The sequence below is a fragment of the Phyllostomus discolor genome, chromosome 8, assembly GCF_004126475.2.
Source record: "Phyllostomus discolor isolate MPI-MPIP mPhyDis1 chromosome 8, mPhyDis1.pri.v3, whole genome shotgun sequence".
NCBI classification, from domain to species: Eukaryota; Metazoa; Chordata; class Mammalia; order Chiroptera; family Phyllostomidae; genus Phyllostomus; species Phyllostomus discolor.
The window spans coordinates 32,681,742-32,697,230 of record NC_040910.2 but is presented as its reverse complement, the minus strand read 5'-3'; positions in this window follow the sequence as shown (position 1 = coordinate 32,697,230).

The window sequence follows — 15,489 nt, the reverse complement described above, 5'->3', positions numbered from 1 at the left end:
ACCTTGAGGCAAGTTTTGAACGATAGGAGGGCTGGTAGATAAATTCTTCTCTCTTCTTCCATCATAAAAACAATTGTTTAGACACTCAGTAGCTTTATAAATGCACACTGGAGAGATCTGTCTTGTAAAAATGAACAGTCTGCTCACCAGGAAGCTGCGTTCAGCATTACTCATATTTGATCTCCCTCACCTTTCCCTCCCCATGTCTGAGTTTCTGCATCTACTCCTCAACAAAGGAGAGCGCATCTACTCCTCAATAAAGCAGATCTGGTTTAGCCTGGGGCTCTGTTTCTAGGGAACTAGGCTAAGATAGGCAGTATCAGCTACAGAATGAATATTTATGACCGTGATATTGTTAGCTTAAAAGAGTCTTAGTAAACACACATGGAATATTGATTAAAGGCTTACATTTACCAGAAGATGTTTTGATAAAGATGTTTAGCTAATTAAAGCTTAAAATGTCAATAAGAGCAAAGATTTAGTGAGAATCTGGGCTCTGCCAGACACTGTGATAAGTGCAAGTGTTTTCTCATTAGCCTTCAAAAGCCCAATTGGTTGGCATTACCATTGACCCAGTCTGTATATCTGGAGAAACTAAAGCTTTTGGTAGTTAAATAATTTAGGTAGGATCATGAGTTAGTGTCAAAACTAGATCCAAATTATACAGTTTTAGAACATATGTTTTTTTTAAAATATTTTATTGATTATGCTATTACAGTTGTCCCATTTCCCCCCACTTTATTCCTCTCTGCCCTGCACACCCCCTCCCACCCACATTTCCCTCCTTTAGTTCATGTCCGTGGGTCATCCATGTAAGTTCTTTGGCTTCTACATTTTCTATACTATTCTTAACCTCCCCCTGTCTATTTTCTACCTACCATCTATGCTACTTATTCTTTGTACCTTTTATCCCATTCTCCCCTCTGATAATTCTTCATGTGATCTCCATTTCTGTGATTCTGTTCCTGTTCTAGTTGTTTGCTTAGTTCATTTTTGTTTTAGGTTTGGTTGTTAATAACTGTGAGTTTATTGTCATTTTACTGTTCATATTTTTGATCTTCTTTTTCTTAGATAAGTCCCTTTAACATTTCATATAATAAAGGCTGGGTGATTATGAACTCCTTTGACTTGACCTTATCTGGGAAATACTTTATCTGCCCTTCTGTTCTAAATGATAGCTTTGCTGGATAGAGTAATCTTGGATGTAGGTCCTTGCCTTTAATAACTTCCAATAGTTCTTTCTAGCCCCTTCTTGCCTACAATATTTCTTTTGAGAAATCAGCTGACAGTCTTATGAGAACTCCTTTGTTCAACTGTTTCCTTTTCTCTTGCTGCTTTTAAGATTCTCTATCTTTAATCTTGGCTAATGTAATTATGATGTGCCTTGGTGTGTTCCTTCTTGAGTCTCACTTCTTTGGGACTCTCTGAGCTTCCTGGACTTCCTGGAAGTCTATTTCCTTTGCCAGATTGGGGAAGTTCTCCTTCATTATTTGTTCAAATAAGTTTTCCATTCCTTGCTCTTCCTCTTCTCCTTCTGGCACCCCCTATGATTCAGATTTGGAATGTTTAAAGATGTCCTAGAGGTTCCTAAGCTTCTCCTTGCTTTTTTTTTGTATTCTTGTTTCTTCATTCTGTTCTGGTTGAATGTTCTTTCTTCTTTCTGGTCCAAACCATTGATTTGAATCCCAGTTTCCTTCCCATCACTGTTGGTTTCCTATACATTTTCCTTTATTTCACTCAGCATAGCCTTCATTTTTTCCTCTAATTTGTGACCATATTCAACTAATTCTGTGAGCATCCTGATTATCAGTGTTTTGAACTGTGCATCTGATAGGTTGGCTATTTCTTCATCACTTAGTTGTGTTTTTTTCTGGTGCTTTGATCTGTTTTTTCATTTGGGCCATTTTTTTGGTCTCCGTACACCTGTTACATAGTAAGGGATGGAGCCTTTGGTTTTCACCAGGGTGGGGCAGTCTAGTCACCTCATTGTGACGCTGTATGTGGGAGAGGGATCCAAGAGGGAATAGTGCTGCTTGCTCCACTCTCTGCTGTTTTTTCAGTCACTTACTCTGCTACCCACAATCAAATTGGTCCCTTCTGGTGCTGATTCCCAGGTAGGTGGGTTTGTGTACATTCTAGGACCCTGTGGGTCTCTCCAACAACTCTCCTGTGAGGCTGGGAGTTTTCCTGCTGATGCCTCAACCCCCACAGGTGTTTTCAATCAGAGGCCTTGAGGCTTTATTTCCCCGCACTGGGACCCTGGGTTGCTCGATCTATTTAGCTCCCCAGTTTCAGAACTTATATTCTTGACTGCAAACTGGAGTGCATGTCTCAATTGTTATTTTTGTTTTTATATCTATTTTATTTGGTTAGGCTGGTCATGCTATTACTTTTTACTGTGGTTACTTCTAGGAAGGGCATTTAAGGAAGGCACACTTTTCAGTATTTTCATCTACCTACTCTTTTCCTTAACAAAGCTTCTTTTGGGGACACTTCTAGTAGGTTTATGTCTCCATTTAGCATGACTTTTCTCAAAGTGCTAACATCATTATCCACATTCTCAAAGTCAAACTCAAAAAGAGTCTACAGTTGCTTCTGTGAGGGGTGTGGGATTAGGAAACAAGAGGAATCAGTCAGAATTTTTAAAAAATGTACAGTACTGAAATTTGAGTCATAAATTTAAAAAAATGCCTATTCACTGGCCCTTATGCTAAGAAAGTAGGGCAAGTTTTAAATAGCTATTCTATTTCATATATTGAATATCTGAGAAAATACTAAAATTGATAAATGTTGTTGTTAAAACTAGTAAATAAGATATCTGTTAATTCAAGTTAATTACCAAATTAATGAACTGATGTTTTCCTGAGAGCAGAAAAATGAACAAATTTTAAAAAGGTCCATTTGTTTGAAACAATGGAAGCAATACAGTCATATTGACGTCAATTTATTTTATTTTATTTTTTTACTTAGAAACTTGATTTAAAACAACACTATCTTCAACAAAATGCATCTAAATGAGGAAATGGATTATATTTAAATTACAGGTAAGAAATATTTTTGGAATCCATTTGACCAAAATGGATTCTAAGTAGGTAAGCATTCATCTCAGTAGGGAATCTGACAAATCAAGTATTTTCAGAATTAAACAATAATGCCCATCAAGTACCTATCTTGTACCTACTACCTGCTAGGCACAATTGTAGGTGCTAGGAATGTGGAAGTGAAAAAGACAAAATCCCTGTCCTCATGAAGCTTCTATTCTACTGAGGGAAATAATAAAAAAACATAAAATATATTTTTAGATTGAGATAAGTACTATGAGAAATAATAAATCATTTTGGGATGACAGTCTTTGATGAAGTAGTGGTGGTGGAAATCAGCCATTTTAGCCAAGGTGATCATTTTAAAGAGTCCAGATTCTCAAGTATAAAATGTTATTGATGATGAGGATCTGAAGATTTACTCTTAGGTGCCATGAACTTTTGCAAGTATGGATCTACATGGAATCACAAAGATGAAAAGGTTTTTATAACTCATGTCGTTCAATTCCTTCATGTTAGATGACATTGAGAACAGGAATTCCAGTTGACTTTACCCTACTTTACAAAGTTATCAGGAGCAAGGCTGGCCCTCTAACCTAGGCTTTCTAGTTCTCAGTCAAGCATTCTTTAGCCATCTTTCATTCACTCTGTTTCTGTATGAATAAAAGAATGTGACTCAGCTCCATGTATCCACAGCACTTATAATCTGACAGTCTTCAGGTCTTCATTTCAACTTCTCAGTTTTTCCTCGTTGCCTTATTTAAAATTTCCATCCTTACCCATTGGTACATAACTCTCCACAAGATGCTTTCATTTTGGAACATTGCACAAGTCACTGCCTTTTGTTCCAGATTATTCTTTCAAGGATGTCCTTGAAAGATTTAAACTGTGTCACCTTCAGAACAAAGGACAGGTTGGTTTTAGGCTTTGGAAGATAGTAAGAGTGTCATCCTTTCAACCAAAGGGTGTGTGGTTAGGTCCCTAAGCTCAAGATTCCTCTCTGGTAACAGAACCCAAAGCTGAATGTAGAGTTGTGTTAGAGATCCTCCTCTGCTATTTGTCTCCTGGATAGGTCAGGATTTAACATGACTACCTCTGCTCTTGGAGGTCCAAAGCTCTCACTATCTGGTGCTGTCCTGATCATGGGAAAGGCAGAAGAAGCCTGAGTCTTAACAGCCCAAATTGTGGTGTTATGACACCTTCACTAGCAGGGGTACTTAATAAATCTCAACAAAATTCAGGGGCCTGAATTTTCACCAAGAGAAGGTTCTTGATATTCTATGGGTGATTCACACAGCTCAGTCCCTCTGGAAGTCAAAGTCTATTCTCCCATCTCTGGTCAATACCTTGATGGAGTTGTTGTCTTTTTACCAACATTTGGGTTGTTGACATTGGCTGATGTGTTTGGTTTGTTATATAATTGGAAAACTACAGGCAGGAAGGGGCTGGCTGGTTAAAGTCTTTCTTTGGGGTCACAAACTCTGGAAACAGATTGAACTGTCTGGGTCACTGGTCTAGATGGCCACAAGAAGAACCTATTCTCTGATGACACTAACTTGCTTTTCTCTCCCCAAAATGGTAAGTTGCATCATCAGGGTGATTGTAAGTGACCTTGAAGGATTTAAAAGGAACAGCAGCAGGAGATTACATAGTTCTGAGGACAGTGAAGATCTCCCCAAACGAGAGTACTCTTTAGAGGGCTGTGAGGTAGAGGGATGACTGACTTCCTGTGTGCACCCTGGGAGAAGTTGTTCCTACCTTGGGAATCACGATTTAGAAAAGGTGGTAGGAAACTGGTGCCTGACTTTAGCTAAAGTGATTAATGACACTCTCTTCATCCTGGTAATCATTCAGGTTAATCTCACCTCACTGGTCAGGGGGTTATGCATGCCAGTATTGCCCTGGGCTTTTCCTTTGTACCTGGCTTTATGCTTTGGGCAAAGTAGAGAAATCCACCTGACTTTCTTCAGTAGACCCTTATGGTTTATGGAATTTGTTCATATGATTGAGTCTTGGGCATTGGGTAGCATGTTCTTGCCATTCTGTTGGTAGTAGACTTAATAAAATGCTGCATGAGACAAATTGAACATATTTGATAAATGGGGGAGTTGATATTTACTGGGAGATAATTCTTCATGTGTGTCTCATATTTCTGTGTATCTTATGAATGAAACACTAATAGCTTTTTATTCTGGACTATCTTTTTAAGGATGTTTGTATAGCTGGCATCCATGGAATATACAAATCGTTTTAACCCATACAGCAAAGGGAGGCATGATTATTTCCAATATAAAAAAGGTGATGATGTTGCCTCCAGAAGAAAGGCCAGGGAGGCTCAGTCTGTTGTAAAAGATTTGGGTTTCCTAAGCTCAGAGTTCTTATCCTATAATGTAACCCACTGCGCGTAGGCATCATGTGGTCGCCTTCTCATCGCCGGTGGAAATTCAACCTTGAGGAAGTGGTGCAGTCTGACCCTCTGTCTACTGCTTGTTGTGAGTAATAGAGTCCTTTGTCTTTGACCCAGGAGTCCTGAAACTCCTGCTAGAACCCATGAGTCGATTCCAGGTTAATTTGTTGGCTTGCAAATAGGGTAAATTCTCAGACTCTCCACAGTTCTTGACAGTGCCCTCCCTACAACTTTTGTTTTATTTTTCTCTTTAATATACATCATCATTCAATATACCGTACTTATATTTGGTTTATTTATCCTGTTAATTGTTTCTCTCCTCTAGGAGGGAGTTTTGTCTGTTTTGTTCATTGCTGTGGCCCCAGTGCCTAGTACAGGGTGGGTCTATAGTTGGTAGCTCACAAATACTTTTGAGCAAATGAATTTGCTGTATTTGCATCTTCAGCATCCATGCAGGTGGAAAGTAGCCAAATAAAGTATGCTGTGGTCCAACCTCATGATTAATATTGTTGATAATATTTATGGGTGAACAGAGTAGTACATATGGATGTAAGCTGGTATAGCTTCAAGTATGCCCAGAAAATTGCACCATCTAGCACTGACTCTTGTATCCCTTTATTTCTCCTAAATAATCTGTCCCTATAGCTCTTGTCTTATCTTTTTTATTATGTTTCGAAGGAAAAAGTTGGCTGACTACTTGGAATTAAACTTATCTGTGCTCTTGTTATCATCACTGTTTTCCTCCTCTGGCCCCACTCCCAATATTCTGCTCCATCTTCTGTGTCTTCCATTTTAGCTGTTTCCCCTGCACCCTACCAAATGGCTATTTGTCTCTTGTCACTTGCTTTAAAATCATTTACAACTGTCTCATCTCTGTTACCACCTTGAACTTTTTATTTATTGCTCTTGCTGTTTACCACTAATTTCTCAAAAAGGTAGTTTATTTAGATGCCATTTCCTCTCTTAACATTGACATCATTTTCAACCTTAGCTGCTTGATTCCTTCACCCACCACCACAGAAAGTGTTCTGTGATTATTAATGACCAGAATTTACAAAATCCAGAAATCTCTTCTCATATTCCTTCTTCCTAAAACACTTCATAGCGATCTCAATTCCTACCTACCAACTAATTATTAAAATTCCTTTCTCCTTTTGTTTCTACTATATAGGGTGATTTTGTGTTTATCTTCCTATATATTGATTACTGTTTTTGGTATTTCTATTTTTCCTTATTTAATATCTAAATACAGATATTTATTAATCCAACAAGTGTTTATTGAATGCTTAGGTATTCTAAGAATTAGGCTGTATTAGTGAACAGCATATCCAAAGATCATGAGCTTACATTCTAACAAAGAGAGCTGGGCAACAATAAATATAATAAATTAATTAAAAATTACATATTATCTTAAAATTCAATTAGAAAAGAAAATTCAAGCAGAATGGGGGGATCTTGCATGTGGGTGCAGGTGCAGAAGGTTGGAAGCTGGAAGCATGGATCCCATTAGGCCTCATTGAGACCATAGTTCACCAACTATGTTCATCAAGGGCTCACCTTTTTTTTTCTCACCCTAATCTTTAGGGAGGTTATCCACTTTAAATTCTGTAGCCAGCATCTCTATGCTGGTGATTTCTCAGTTTGTACCCCTATACTACCTCTCCTGTGAGGTGTGGTCCTGTTTAAATCTTAGCATTATTTATTGATTCAACAGAGTTTTGAGCACCTGTGCCAGGTGCCTTGGGGACTCAGCCAGGACTGCAAAAACAATCCAAAGATAAACAGATCAACTCCCTGCAATTTAGTGACCTCATGTAATAGGAGATACTGTGAATTATCAGCATCATTTTAGAATCCCAAGGGAGGGCATTGATAGAAATGCCGGAGTACTAAGAACAGCCATGGAACTCAGTCTTAGGGAGCGAGGCATGGGAAGATTCCTGGAGAGGGTGACACTTCATTTGAGACTTAGTAGATGTCCTTTTAAAAGCCCCAGTGCTGTGACTTTTAAAATTCCATTCCAGTTGAATAATAATAGTTTTTTATTTCACTCTCTTCTCCAGCCCAATAACCCAATAGCACTTTACTTATATTTTCTTTTACTTCTAGGAGTGGCATTTTATACTGCAATGTATTATAGTCATCAATATGCTTTTTTCTCTACTAGATTGCAACGGCAAGTCTACGACTTACCCATCGTGTACACACATAGAGTTTGTTTATGGATTCAAATCCTACAAAGAAGAAAGCTAATAAACCAAATGGAAAATAAAAAATTAGCATGTGTTTTTGACTTATGTGTACAGAGGTCCAAATGTGCTCAAAAGGGAGGAATCTTACACAATGTAGACAAGGGTATAAGTTTAACATTAGGAATCTCAAGCACGGATTTTAAAATTTTCTTGTCTTTCGGTTCAGCCTCCTCAGACATTCCATCATCACTTACCCAAGGAAACCACTCTTTTTGCAGAATCCTTGACTATTCCAAGGGTGATATGGCAATTGTCAATTGCAGGTTAGCTTTCTCTAGACCATACTCATGCCTAGGATCATTTGCATGAAAATTGCTGTGATTATATAGCTCTATTTTAATGGAGAAAATCCATGTCATGTAATAGTAGTCATTATTCATAGTAGCTGAACATGAAAGTAATTCCATGCTGGCTTGACAAGTAGTATCAGTGATGTAAGTGACTCAACTTAGAGACAAGTACTTAGGCATAAGTAACTTAAAAGGTATATTTTGTTTGCATAAGAATGTGTGTAGAATGACAACATTAAAAATAAGTAACTGAAACTGTCACCACCACACCCATGTGTCACCCTGCCCCTCCCCCCTTACTAGAGCATGCACAGTGCTGTGGAGAAGTGTCAAGTGTACTGAAGTATTAACTCCTGGCCTTCCCCATATCCTGGTTAGCCTTATTCCTGGCTATAGCTCTCTGTACTTTCAGAGTATCAATGACCAGATCTTACTTTAAAGCCAGAATCTCAGGAGTCTGTATATCTAAGTCACAAGTTTGGTGAACTTAAGATAGTAGGAAAAGACACATGTAATGATTTCTGTGACCACCTTGGTTTTTAGAAATTCATGTCATCTAGTGTCCTCAATAAAATTCTCAATTCTTGAAGTGACTGAGACCATTTTTTGTTTGGTGTTGTCACCATGAAGTGTCAGATGGTACTGAGATATTAAAAAATCAAGAAAATTTCTGGACAGTGACATTATCTGATATTAGAGAGCCAATGTAATGTTGAGAAGTTTTGACTTTGGATTCAGACACAGTTGTATTTGGATCCCCAGTGGGCAATACACTAACAGGTACTGTGGACAAGATTCTTCATTTCTCTAAGCTCTAGTGTGCTCATTTGGGAAGTGGGGATTTTAATAGGACCAACTTCATAAGGTTGCTTTGAGTATATTTAAAGTGATGGTGCTTTAAAAAATCCTTATCTTCTTGCCATTATATATGGAAATATGTGTAGATGAAATCATATGAAGGTTAAGATTTACTTCAAAATAGTACAGATAAGAGAAACTGGGTGGGGATATAGAAATAAGTTTATTATTGGGCATGAGTTTGTAATTATAGAGGATGAGTTATGAGCTACATGGGAGTTTATGATACTATTTTATTTTAATATATTATTGAACATTTCCATAATGAAATGGTTTAAAAAGATAAAAGATAATGAAACTAAAGCTTTTAGCAGTGTTTGGCATCCTGTATGTATTAAATAAATGAATCTTTGAAATGGTCACGTTCACAAAGTAATGGTTAGAATCATGGAAATGGTGAAATAAAGATCGATATTGTCATCTTTAAAATGAATGGTTCTAACTTTTACAAGATTTTTTTTTCTTTTAAACAAGATAACAATCCAATGTGTCCCTGCTATTTTAACTGATTAAGATAGAAGTCTTTTGTTATTTACCACAAGCCAATAAAGGACCTACTAGGAACTATTTTTTTCATCTTGCCATAACCAAGTCATGTAGCATGGGTAAAAAGAAAATCAACTAGGTGATTTCTGACTGTTACGACATGATAGTAACGAAATTGACAGCATCTACAAAATGCTATGTAAACCAAGATCTATTTTTATTTGCTTAATTAGGAAAAAGAAATTCAATTAACTTCATGATTTGATTAGCACAACAATATTGAGATCTTAACACTGTCAACAGAAATATCTGAACTAATGTTCATTTGTTGAAATCCATCTTTTCTGGTTATGGGGCTGCGTGTAGCTCTGTGCCCAAGCCAGAACCCGCTACCTCCCGAGGCTTTTCAATACTGCAGGACCCGCTTTCCTCTCCCTCTCTGGATATCTCTAGAGCTCTTCAAATCCCCGAAATGACCGCCGAACCACGTGTTCCCCTCATGGGATTTCCTGCTGTGTAGTAGGTTTCTTCTCCTCTAAGGCAAAAACTGACCTATAAAACACATACTTCTTGTAGAATCTCACAAATCCTTCTTTTCGGAGATTTTCACTTTTTCTCACTGTCTGAAAGTCAAGCAAATCTCCAACACCCATGTTCTCCAGTGGCCCTGCCCCTTTCAGTGACGGCTGGAAATAATTATCTTTGCACTTCAGAGATGAAAGCTCGGTTAAATATGTGAGAGACCAAGCAGATGTGGCAGAACAGATTACGCTGCACATTGTCTCATGTCACAGCTGTACAGCTGATGGAGAGCTTGCCTGCGATGGCGTCGTTCAGAGAAGTTAGCAAAGATGGTTGTTTGGAGGAAGAAAATGAACATGACTGTTATTGCGTGATCTAGTAGTGAAGCCTACAGTACAGGCATCCAAATGATGCGAGGCTATTTTTTTTCTTTAAAAATTTATATAATTAAAACATGGATATGAAATAAAGCAAATAGGAATTAGATAGTGAGTGTTTAGTAGAAAACTCCCTTTGTCAATATCCACGATCACACAGAAAGTAATTTTTAAGAAACAATCGTGTCATTAGTTTAATATGTGGTATGTTCCATACTGTGCATATTTACTTCTCATTATCAGACTATTTTATTTTTATCGTTGAGTCTATGAAATAGCATTTTTATATTTGTTTTTTAATTCTTTAAAGAAAATTTTTTATTCTTTGAATAATTACACAATCCAGATAGTAACCTACAAATAGGTTGTATGCTGTATATTATTTAAATAATCTCATGTCTACAATGTTACAAAATAATTTTTAAAAAACTATTTTTAAAAATGTGATACAGAGTAGGGAATCACTCCATAAATGCCCCTCAGGTCTCACAGCACATGTCAACCCTGCACTCAAATTCCTAGTTCATGACGGTTGAAATGAAATGAAACGAATCCTGTGTTTTCTTTGTGGGAGGCCGCTCTGCATGGTGTGGGCCCAGCTCCCACTTAGAGATGCACAGGACCCACGCCCACGGATAGGTTCTCCCATGGGGAATCAGGTCTGCAATGTACCTAGGCCACTATCAGTCTTGCTTTTTGCTAAAACTCCCTCACCCTGAATTGAGGACATTTACTGCAAAGCAACTTCCTAAAGTCCATGCTAAACCTTCCAAGGATGAGTGTAACTGGTCCAACTACTTTTGCCTTTTCATTTGCAAATATCCCTCTTCTGTGATGTGATTACCAGCATCCTCTCCTTTGTTTTCTGTATAAGGTAACCACCTAAAGCAGCCTGTGCATAGTTTATGAGGACCTTCTTGTAATGTGCCCAGTAAGACAATAAAAGCTCATTGGAGCAAGGGGTGGAGGCTTTTGCTCCCCTTGAGAGAAAAGCCTTGCCCTCCCTTTTCCTCCACTGGATTAGGATTCAGTAATCTGGGTGAACGTCTCATTTTCATCCATAGTGACGTGGACCCCACAAGCCAGGGTCTGCATCATTCCTGAGACTGCAAAGAAGAGGGAAGAAACACGTGTAGTTCTTGACATCTAGGTGAGAAGTCTCATTGTGGGGCTTGGGGACCTGTTGGTCACTGCTCTGGATGGCACCAACACTTTGAATAAAATGGCCAATCCAGAGCAATGGAAGAAGTTCATGATGGGCCTTCAGAGGGTTAATGGAAGGAGGATACAGCTCCATTCTGACGGAAAATCAAATTGGAAAAGAAAAAGAATCAAACAGGCGTGTGTATTGTGGGCACATATGTGCTGGGCGTGCGTGCAGGCAAATGGATGGCAGGGTTCATATTGGAATTGTCTATTGAGCCCAGTTTGTTTTACTGTTCACATTAAAATAAACATCAATAACTTCTCGTGCTTTGCAGTTAAGCCAGAAATATACAGAAAGTTTATGTTTTATTGAGTTATCTTTTAAATGATTCATACTGGGTGCTCACACATTTAATTTCCATTTTTAAAAGGAACTCCCTTGCCACACGATTTGCAGGATTTGCCAGCATTTGAGGATTCTGTCATTGAGGGCTTTTTGCATTCTTTTAGATGAATCATTCCACATTCCCTCGCCCAACTTTCCAGTTCTCTGTGCAGGCGGCGGCCTGCTTGGCTCTGTTTGATCACATCCTGACCATCCGGAGGCCCAGAGTTTAGCTAGTGCTTTCATTGTAAGATTGTCTCAATGTTCACAAAAAATGTATGTTCCACTTTGGGCTCCTGTAAAACTTTGTCTTTACTGTCCTTTATTCAGTTTCTCCCTTATAATAGTTATTCATGTGTTATTTTCTTTATGTTTCCTGATGGCTGACATTATTATATCCTCCTACAGAACTGATTGTCACTTTAGTGGGTGATTGATGTGTATTTGTTGCCTAGATAATAACAGGGAGAGTGAGAGAGAGAAACATGGTTAACCTGCTCTCTGCTATTCCTATCAAAAATTATAAAAGGATCAATAATCCATAACAAAAATAGTAACTAAATTTTCTTGGGAATTAAAGGACATTTTTGGGAGCATTTAATTACAGGATCAATCTTTAGCTACCTTTAACCAATTTAAATGAGAATTAAGCCAGACTTTCCATGGAAGCTTCCTTATTGCATAGTAAGTTATATCTGCTCTGGAATACTTCTTAGCACTGAGACATTTAACATATCCAACAAGTAAACCATTACATTTTTAACAAACGTTTTAATGTTCTACTATGATAAATACTGTTATCAACTCTTTTTCTGGCTTGTGGTTTGTCAGCAGTTTGGAATAGCCTTTCTGGAATCCTGGACTCTCCCTGTCACGCCTTCTTTTAGAGATTTAGAAGCAGTCTTGTGGGGAGGTACAGAAGAGAGGGACAGACTTGAAAAATAAACGAAGGAAAAATGATTACTTTTGACGACCCAATGTATCAGGAACTGTGTAAAAATACTTTTTCTTGATAATTTTGTTTCTTCCTTTTTTCCTTTTGTTTTCTTTGCATACCCACTTCATTTTTTAAAATGCAAAACAGTGTGACTAATGAAAGATCTAAGAAGCAGCATCTAAAAATGAGATTACTAGGTAAGACTTAGAATTTGGTAGATTATGCAACACATTCCCCAAATTTTACTCTATGATCTCATGCCAACATGCTTTACTCAAAAATAAATACATGATTCTGTACAAAAGCAAAAATACATGTTTTTATGTATTCGAGATTCAGTGAACTAACATTTATTGAGATGAGAGTTGATTTTGACTGACATTTGGTTTGACTGGATTTTTCAATTAATCTTTTAAAGCAATTTGATAGATCATTTGTGACATTTGTAGGCACAATACTGGGTAACTATAATAAAATGGGAAACCAAAAATCATTGTTTATAATCGAAATATATCTACATATTCCACCCTGAGATGACTATATATTATATGATATAAATTTAGGTGTTTTTTAAGTGGCTTTAACCTTTCTATGGGAATAAAGTTTGGTCTGATAATTTTTAATTAATTTGGCCACTCTAAAATACTTTTATTTTTGTCTGAGTGTATCACTATCAAGATATATATCTTATATAAAGATGTAAACGCTTAGCTGCACTAGTGTTCATAAGTCAAAATTAGGAAAGTACACAAAATCAAAGAGCTACTCATAGAAGAAAATTTTCCCATCTCTCAATGTTTTAAATATACTTAAGTTACACTTGTACTCATTCTTCTATTTAATACTTATTAATCATGGAAGATCATTATAGCCATGTAATAATTCTGAGTTGTTGACAGAGATATTTTTTCTTATATTTACTGGATGTGTCCAAAATAATATTCTTTTTAAAACTGAAACAATCTAACAATAACCAGAGGGGAAGGGGAGGGGACAATGGGGGAAGGGTTTTCAGGGACTACTATAAAGGACACATGGACAAAACCAAGGGGGTTAGAAGCAAGGGAGAGAGGTGGGTTTGGCTGTGGTGGTGGGGAGTGGAGGGGGGAAATGCAGACAATTATAATCGAACAACAATAAAATAATTTAAAAAATTGAAATAATCAATACAGTAATATGATTAGAAATCACTTACATGACATCTCACCTACATAGATTAAGCTAAGTGATGATGAAAAATAAAATTCATACCATAAATCCTAAAAAATGTAATAAACTTGTAAAGAAGATTTTTTTCTCCTTGATTGTGTAACCTAAGACCATCATGGCTTTAAATTATATTAGGAGAGAGAGAAACTAAAATAGCAGAAACTAAAGTTCTAGTTTTTAAACATATTTCAAACTCATGTGCACAATAGCTTTAATGATAACATTTAACACCTGGATGTGGGCATCTCACTTTTGCTTTTGTGCCAACTGAAAATATTTGTAGCTGCATCTGGGAGACATAGGGAAGGTCAGCCATTTGATTTATGAAGCATACAAGTGGGTGTTTGGGGCAGGGGCTTTTAATCCCCAGTAAAGTATTTGAATTCATAAACATCTCACAAAACCCTACTCACATATACAGAGAGCATATTTAATCAACATTGGTTTATAGAAAGGGGAGCAGAACAAAAGCAGTTATTGACTAATTAGGGCTCCAATGCTCAAAACTGGGCAATGTTATGGAGTTGGGATCCACTGTATTTTCTTGTCTGAACTCTCTTTTGTTTGAATTTGCCTTAAATTTTAGCGATAAAGGTAAGCATCTAACTTCGCTGAAGAATTTCTTGGGATATAAAATCACATGGTCCCAATAACTTTTAAACAAATTCCAAAGCTTAGCTCACCATGATTTTTGAGTTTTATGAAGGCATATTTTTCTGGTAAAAAGTACCATTGCCATCAGATGCCTCACACATATCTAAGTGCCATCAGGTGTTATGAGTCAGCAGGTGAACAAACACATTTGTGCAAGGTGGAAGTTTTCCTATGGATAAAGGCAACCATGTGGTCAGCTGGTGTATTCTGATGGGAATATTCCTAGGACACGTTAAATATAAAGTTGGGTGGGGATGGGGCATCCAGGGTTGTAAGAAAGGGAATCAATTAGTAGCTGAGACTCAAATAAGGATGTTTACATGTGTGTGGAATCCAACCTAAGTCCTTTATTTGGGTGGAAAACAGAAGATGGGAGGAATCAGAGGAGTGATAACTCCTATCAGAGGAATCTTTGATAGGAGTTAATTCGACCAATGTCTAGGTGGTAGGCTAGCTCTTCAGTGTCCTTTCCTGCCTTTTTTACTTTTTGAACTTTCTGTCTTCCATCTGTCTTCATTCTCTGTTCTGGATGAGTAACCACACCAGCACAAGCCCTTGGTTTCCCACCTTTACTAGTCAGGAATTTCACTGTCCTTAATTCATCTGTCTTTGAACCTTGGGGTAGAGTGTGATGAGAATGATCCCAGACTCCAGAAGAAAAGGGATCAGGGTTGATGTATGGTCTGTCCACTCCTTTCCTGTAAGACCTTGAGCAAGATACCTAACCTCTCTGAACCTAAGTTCCTCATCATTAAATTGAGGGAAAGGTTATTATACTAATAACCTGTACCTCAGGGTCACTAGGGATGCTTATCTGTCACAGAACATAGAGTGTTTAATTCACTAGTCTGGCACAAAGGATTGCTCCCTTAATGACACTGTTTCTCTTCTCCTCACCCTGGAGCTGAAACATTGTGCCATTTCC